Raw genomic sequence first — 8,447 nt, forward strand, 5'->3', positions numbered from 1 at the left:
CACACGCATCCGGTGTAATCCCGGGGTTACACATTTGTAACTTCACTTACACATGTAGATTCTCGATACGCATTTGTGACTTCGGTTACACATTTGTGGATTCTCGTTACACATTTGTGACTTTTGTTCAAGATACAAATTCCTTTAATAGATTTGGGGATCGAAATACGCATTTGAAAAAAAACAAAAACGTTTGGCACAATAATGGCCACACTGCTTAGTGCTGAGAAAATCACTTTAATGAGGGCGCTTTCAATTTTTATCAGTGGTGATTGCTCTAAGACTGCAAAGGATGCTTCCCCTAATGCCCTTCTCCCTGGGGGGGAGGGAGAAAAAAATAAAAAAATAAAAAATAAAAAATAAAAAAAAAAGACTGTTGAAATATGGACTGCTATTCATTATGCGCTAGTATACCTTAATCTTTTGTTCAGAATCAGCTACTTATCACAAATAACTGAAACAACTTTGTTCTTATTTTATCCCTGCTGTGCCACAACACTTATTTACACAGTCACAAGCTGCTTCGTAGAGTGGGTTGTTCTAATGCCCAAAAACGTGGACAGTCATTGGATAAATGCTGAGCTTTTTCTCCACCCATCGGACAAGCAGCGTCTCTCTGGGTTTATGGACAGTGGGACATTCGAACTACTGCATGATGGTTTGATGATCTGTCTGAGGCTTGCGATTTGCAGGATCAGCAAGCCACAACTGATTCCTATATCAACATTTTAGCATTTAGAAGAGAAATGAAGAATGTCAAACTGAAGAGGATTTTTTTTTTCCTGGTATACAGTATTTATGTCATGTGCCGGTAAGCAAAAGGGTCCAAAAGCAGGGAAGCAAGGCAGGTAGCCGGTTCAAAATGTAATTTGCTGTAATTTAACAAAAGTCACTTGAGTAATCCTACCAACAAAAAAAAGTCAGTCAAAAGCTCTAAAGCCACAAACAAAACTTGAAACAGCAAACATGACGTAACACAGACAATGAACCAACAAAGAGTGAGTGAAAGCAGGCAACTAAATAAATACACACAAACTGATGAGACAATGAGAGCCACCTGATCAACACACGTGGCCGAGGGAGCTTGATTGGATGACACATGGGGCGGTTTCGACAAGCACAGGTGGACACAATAAAACTTAATGAGACAGAGAATAGACAACAGGGACACAAAGGAAAACATGGCAGCTAAAATTTAACTAAAACCAAATCAACAAAATACAGATAATGACAATATTCTATTAAGTTTGAAATTGATCAAGCATTTTTTTTTATTTTGTTCAGGCATCCAACTAAACAAGTGTAATCTGATATGTTAATATAATACAAAAACAATTCACACATTTTTGAATGTTTTGACTTTTCTGTAAAACAGCACTTTTCAAAATTCAAGAATACTAATAGTTAAGTTTTAAAGGATTAACAGACTCCTCATTATTAAAGAGCTTCCTGTTGCGACTGTGTTTTGGGTTGGGTCGTATCATGTTGTCCCATAAGATGAGAAGTTTGACAAGTCTAATTTTGACTAATTGTTATTTTGTAGTTGCTAAACAAGCTGCTTTGTCCCATAATGATAACGCTTGATTTAGCCACTCATTGTTTGTCTATTCTTCTTCAGTTGCCATGCAGTTGCTTTCGTCAGTTATTAGTTATTCTTATTTTATCCTTTATTCGCTTTATTCTGTCATATAGAATTTTGCATTGCCCTAGTAAGAGTTAATGATTGACACTTTTGACAGTACGTCGAGGTTTACATTCCTGATTCTCCCATGCAAGCATTTCTGCCATGTGTTCGAGGTTGCTTCCATGCATCCAACCCTGCTCTCACAATCGAGGTGTCTCAGTCAAGGTTCTGAATCCAGCCCTCATGCTCTGTTCTTACTTTGTCTTTTTTTTTTTTTTTTTTGGTATAAAAAATAGGGTGCTAAAAAAGAGATTTGGCAATATATTGTGATATCACAGCGGGCAATTTTCGTATTGCTTCAATAGGCAGCTGAATCGATGTTTAAAGGAACACAAGACTTGTGAAAAACTAACCAGCTATTCTGTGAAATGGTGAATTTCAACTCTTCTCTGAAAAAAATGCCAATTTATGTTGCACAATTATGATTTTATAGCACTTTTTATGATTATTTTTGCGTTAAGTACTGTCTCAGGCATTTTGGACAGTCACGTGATCATCGTGACGTATCGCATGCGTAAAATACACATTGAATGAATGACTACAAAGAACTCACGAGGAATGATCACGTCTGACGGCGGACATCAAAGGTGGAATTTCGCCTTACAACAAAGAAGCGCTTCTTCACTCACTCACTCACTCACTCACTCACTCAGTCACTCACACAAGCGTGAAAAAAAATCCGGGAGTGACGTCATGCAGCCGACAAATTCGCCCGGCCCCATCTGCCGACAGTGAGTGACACGCCCCCCACCACCCCCCCGCTCTGCGATTGGCTGGAGGGGTAAACAACTTCCACAGAAACATCCCGCTGTTGACAAAACAAACACAAAATGGCAAAATACAGGCTGGGGGGGTGGGGGATTAGGAAAAAATCACAACCACACATTAACAGAAGCCCAGAGGTGTAGATTGAGAAGGAGTTCATCCTGGATTTATAGTGCATTTTCCTGAGTGAAAACGGAAGACCACGCCTTTAAATAAAGTGGCTCACAGTTATAATCTTGAAGTACATGTTCTTACAAATCTTACAGTGTTCAAGTTTACTGAATAGTATTTCCTAAATCTGAGTAAAAAAAAAAATTGCAATTATTGACATAGATTTGTATCGGGATTAATCTGTATCGAATCAAATCGTCACCTATGACTCATGATACAGATCGAATCGCTAGATACTAGACCAGGGGCCTCATTTATAAAGCTATGCGTACGATCAAAATGAGGCCAAAACTCTACGTACGAACATTTCTGCGCCAAAGGTGGTATTTATAGAAAACAAACTGAACGTGAAACTTTGCGCACCGCCACGTCAAGTCTGGACTACCGTACGCAATCGGCACATTTTTGAGAGATGGGAAAACAGCGACACAATCAGCTTTGTGGTGTATTTCTATTCCTCAAATGCTGTATGCTGGATGTTGGGTCACATTATAATATTTTGCAGACTTGCTCCGACGTCACAAGCACGCAGCGGGGCGGAAAGCTGCACGCGAATAAATATCTTAAACAAACGCCCGTCTTCTCCCATTGATCACCTATCTTGAAAAAGCCTCATGCAACAAATCACATTAGTGACAACTAATGTTCACATACTGCATGCATTACATCATCGTGACGCACAACAATATGCGTCTATTGTAACTTCACCCGCCCGCTGCGCAATTGCCAATAAAGGGTAAATAAAACTATATTGACACAAGACAATAAGAAAAAAAATGAAATAATGAAAAAAAAAAAAGGTAGAAAAATAGTCTTGGTGCATCTTTGCTGCGTAGATAGGGTTTTGTCATGCAAGTACAAGAAAGAAATGCGCGCGTCAGTCATAAACGTTCACAATGCGATCCATGCAGCCGTGATTCTGGATGAAGATCCATAAGCAACACATTAGTAATATTAACCACCATAATAGGGCGGCCTATAGATCGCCTAATTTTGAGACAATTTAGTATAAGTCTGAGTAAAGACAATAAAAGTGTAAGCGGTTAGGAAAATGGATGGATGGATGGATGGATGATTTTTATTACTATTATTATTTATTTTTAATTTTTTTTTCTTCTTAAAAAAAGAAAAAAAAATCTGCTACTCAAAAATTCACACAAAAATTCTATGTACATCATTGTGAATTTAGCCTTCTTTCTTGCCTTTCATTGACCGTCCAAATTGTTTTGATTTGGTGTTTGCCAACACGTGCTGCTTATTAATTCGCAGATGAGTTGATTTCCATTTCCAAATATGGGGTGAAATAGGCGGACTTGGGGCGGGGAATGGCGTGGAATCTGCTGCGCACACCGGTTGGGATCATGTGGCATTTATAAAGGGAAATTGCATGCAGATATGTGTGTCTACGCATGGTTTTATAAATCTAAATTTTTTTCTCCGTACGTGCATTTTGAGTTTCGTTCGTACGTACATTTCTGCGCAGGTTTTCATGCACAGTTTTATAAATGAGGCCCCAGGGGTCTCCAAGTTCGGTCCTCGAGAGCCCCTATCCAGCCTGTTTTCCATGTCTCCGCCCTTCAGCACAGCTGAATCTAATGATCAGCTAATCAGCAAGCTTTGCAGAAGCCTGATAACAATCCGGATCATGAATCAGGTGTGTTAGTGGAGAGAAACATGGAAAAAAGACTGGATCGGGGCTCTTGAGAACCGAACTCTGAGACCCCTACTAGACCATTCACACACCTAATATAAAGACTCTTTTTCCCAACTCCCATGTCCTGTCTGAGTCCTAAATTTTGCACCTCACGACGCTTCCTTTACTAACAATTGTATTTTTATATTAAAAACTGTATATTATTTTTCCGTTTTGTATTTTTTCTAAGAAGATAAATGTGGATAAAATGACCACCAAAACTGTGCACTCATGAAGCATTAGAGCACACAACGGGTGGGTTGGCATAAGTAGAAAATAAACAATTCAACTTATATTTCTCTAAATCATTTTGGGTCTTCTTGACATATAATAATAATCATAGGAGAGAGGTGTTAGCATTTGTTCTCTTGGCTGAAATATACAATATTTACAAACACAAAATTGCTGTACAGAATGTAATGAGACGTTACCTTTGCAGAAGTGCCACTTCATTGTATCTTTGACTAGAAAACATCTCATTCTAAACAAGATGATTAGTTGATTAGCGAGGCTCTTTGTTGTTGATTTGCAGTTGATAGACAGCTGCTGACATTTTCTGAACCCTTGAGGGTAGCACTGTAGCAAATTAATGTAATAATGGTGTTGGAAAGGATCGTGTTTCTATTAAACGGCATGCAATTGGAACTCACAAATGGTTAAACGCATTCACCATATCGTTTGACTTCCTTTCCAATTAATTATTGTCTTTCAAAGCATGCAACCATCTTTGTGAAATCACCTGGAAGACACGCATACGCCACTAAGGGATGCGATGCACAGCTGCTTTGCTTAGGGATGAAGATTCACAGTCAATCGTGCACTGATGCCTCCTCATTTACTCTGACTGAAGACCTGCGCAGCGGCCCATTTCACATAATCTAGAGAGGACTGAAAAATAACTCAAGTGATTAACAAATAAAGACAGGGTTTAATGTCTGTATTTCATGATACAGAAAGCCTGATGAAAAGAAAAGCCAAGAAGTAATTGTTAGATATTGATCGTACCTTGTCCCTGGCCCAGCGAATTCTGATTTTTATGACTATTATGCATCTCAAGTAGAAAGTTATTTAACTGCTCCCTACTCCCACCACAATTTCAAATATTAACAACCATGGAAATTTGGCTAAATGCACATTCTTAGTTAATTCATTTACAGCATAGGATGGTTAAAAGTTTAAATGGCATGACACTACATTACAATATTTTTTCTTTTTTTTTCTTTTCAGATCGATTCCAGTATTCAACTCTCGAGTAGTCACTGATATGGATACCAAATATTGATACCATACCACTGTACATAAAATTACCCCCCCCCCCCCCCAAAAAAAAAACAACAAAAAAAAACAAACAATGAATATAATGAAAGACCTGTATATTCCCCATTAGTAATTTTCCTTAAAAGTTGGATGAATTTGCTATGTTCTATTCTTCTAATGTCTAGTTCTTTAATTGTATTAATTTTTTTTTAATTCACTTTTAAAAATTTGTTTTGAAGAATAGTGTGAAATCACAACACAAGTTTACTGTATTGTATGACATATCAACGTAACTAAAAACTATTCCATACTTCAGACTTTGGATTCTACTTAGATCTTTTTGACTTAGTTGTACATTTTTTTTTAATGTGCCTGGCAGAGTTGACATACATCAAATTCTAAAATGAATTTTAAATATCTAAGACTTTACATATATATACTAAGTGAAAGAGGACTAAGAAGAATCCTCCTGTGTTGAGCATGGCTGCAACCCTCAGCTGCTGCTTGACACCCAGAATGGGAGTGAGCACACTTAAAGGAGAGAGAAGCAGTGATCCATTTCTCAACCCCATCATCAGCCAGGCACATCCCCAGACCTTCATCTAAGATTCTGCCACAAATACATGACTGGAGGTCAAGAAAATGAGCAAGAAACATACTTTAACACCTTTCCACCCACTATCTTGCTCTCGTTTTCCAAAACATTTTACAGTTTTACAACAAAGTCAGAAAGAACTGGCTGCAGGAGTGCTGTCAGGAATTTGGACCCCACCACTAGCTGTAAATTGAAATACTATTTTCTCGAGCCACTGACAGTCACGGGCCCTTCGAATCATCATCACTTTTTCGCCCCTCACAGCGTCTGTGACTGGCTGCAATGTATGTTTGCCATTCATATTCTGCCAACTAGTTTGGAAAGCAAATGATACTATAAAAAGTCATTCCTGCAGTGCCATGTAGGATTTTGCTGGGCTATGGAATAATTCGCTGCATGGCTTCGAAGACATGTTTCACCTCCCATTTAGCTGCTGCTTGATATTCTCAAATTATGTGCAAAGGACTATAAATAAACATGACTGTCAAGCAGAATGATTATAGTCCTATTTGAATAATAGGATGTTTTGAAAGTGCTGGTTTTTCTATCACTCTGTGTCAGTAGTCTGGAGTTAAAACCAAAGTTTTGCAGACTATCATGGGCAAATATTTAGATTTCTTGATACCACAGGAGCAATTGAACTGAATTAATTAACAAAAAGATGCTGTTTACACAAAAAAATGACAGAGTATTAAAAGTAGGCAGTAGGCTAACAATCTAACAATACCTTTTAGGCTATATCTCACTGTCTCTAAAAACAAATAAAGTTGCGAGCTTTCTTATGTGGTGGCCCTTCTGCTCTTGTTTGCGTGACTGAGCAGCCTGCTACCATATGGAATCTGGGCTGGATGAAGGAAATGAGCCTCATCCATTTAAATCCCAGTAGGACCATCCAAACCATTTGAGACTTGTCTAGAAACGCAATCATCAGCATCGTGCATGAGTGGCCACTATCAACATGCACACCCTGAATCGATGCCCCTTCCGAACGTTTCATTATATCTTCATCGCCTCAGACCGCAGAAGACATTTATTTCTCACCCTTAATAATAGGTCAAATTACCTGTGATTTAATTTCAATACAAATAGCATGTCAACTTAGATTTTTTTTCTCTCTCCAAAACGTGTTCATGCATCAAATTAGTGCCGGCGATACTTACTTCTCTTGTGCTATGTCTTCCTCTTTATGAAACTGCTTTAATTGTAATTCCAATATCCGCTAGTGTGATGAAAACATTGTTCGCAGTAGCGTTTGTGTGTCTGGAAACCCGAAGATGTTATTCCGTGCGCTCTTTACTTTATCCTGTTCCCTCTCGGTGCGCGTCCACCGCCACAAATTCCGCCACGCTGTGATTTCACAGCCGGTGGGAGATAGGCGCAGTTTCGCGTAACGTTCCTCGATCCTCTCCTCCAATTGCCACTCCACCAGATGCGGCCGACAAACAGGGAGGACAGCGGTGCCACTGAGCGGCGGTTCTCGATGTGCGCATCCCACAGAGGGATCTGCTCTCTTTGTGCGTGGCGCACAAACATGCGCCCACTGCACTGGTGACGCGTGGAAATGAGCTGCTGTGTGTGTGCTGCGGCACGGTAATGCGCCAACACTAGCACCTGCCTCTGCTTCTCGCTCGATTGAGTGGAAGTCTGTGAAATTTGTGGACTTTGCTCAAAAACGAGTCATACAAAAAGTGACATTAGTGGCAATAGTTCGCTTTTATTACATGGGAGAAATATCTACAAAGATGCTCATCTTTCTTATCTTCTTTTACGACTACACCAACTTTCCTCGATGCCCAAGTTTTGTTTTTTGTTTTTTTAAGACCAGGCAAAGCGAATTGTTCTCAGGCACACCTTGTGCCACTGCTGTTCAATAGGCCAATGAAAATAATTGAAATACGAAGGTCAAATGGGGAGAACGGGGCAAGTTGTATCATGGGTAAGTTGTCACATTATTTTCTTCTCCACCAGAGGGCACAACGAAAAAGTGGAATACTAGTTTTCTGCGAATAAATGGTCAGGGGTTGTGTACTGTCTGACAAGAGCATTGCACATTGTGAGCTGAGATGAGTGCCAGTTATCTGTTTTGCACAACCCAAAATAAATTTTTTCACCTTCATATATTTTGAAACAGTCGTGTACGTAGACAAATTCTAGCAGCAAATTATGTAGTAGAGGAGAGATTCAGTCATCTTGTCATGCCTCAGTCACTGCTCTGTTTAAAGCTAACTTTGAACTAGTGCAAATTTTAGCCAACATAGTCGTTTGGGCCAACTTGTTTCAGT

At 39.2% G+C, this 8,447-nt stretch overlaps 1 protein-coding gene across 3 annotated transcripts in view; it reads right to left on the reverse strand.

The window, feature by feature from the left end:
• cntn3b (contactin 3b) overlaps positions 1-7,705 on the reverse strand; it is an 89,576-nt gene extending 81,871 nt beyond the window's left edge. For 2 of the 3 annotated variants that reach the window (XM_077529208.1, XM_077529206.1), the window contains exon 1: positions 7,326-7,705. The gene's annotated coding sequence lies outside the window, so the exon portion shown is untranslated. Of the gene's footprint in view, positions 1-5,052; positions 5,202-7,325 lie in introns of all 3 variants that reach the window. The other variant, XM_077529207.1, reaches the window with a different exon arrangement.
• Between the last annotated feature and the right edge of the window lie 742 nt (positions 7,706-8,447).

The sequence above is a fragment of the Festucalex cinctus genome, chromosome 8, assembly GCF_051991245.1.
Source record: "Festucalex cinctus isolate MCC-2025b chromosome 8, RoL_Fcin_1.0, whole genome shotgun sequence".
Classification (NCBI taxonomy): domain Eukaryota; kingdom Metazoa; phylum Chordata; class Actinopteri; order Syngnathiformes; family Syngnathidae; genus Festucalex; species Festucalex cinctus.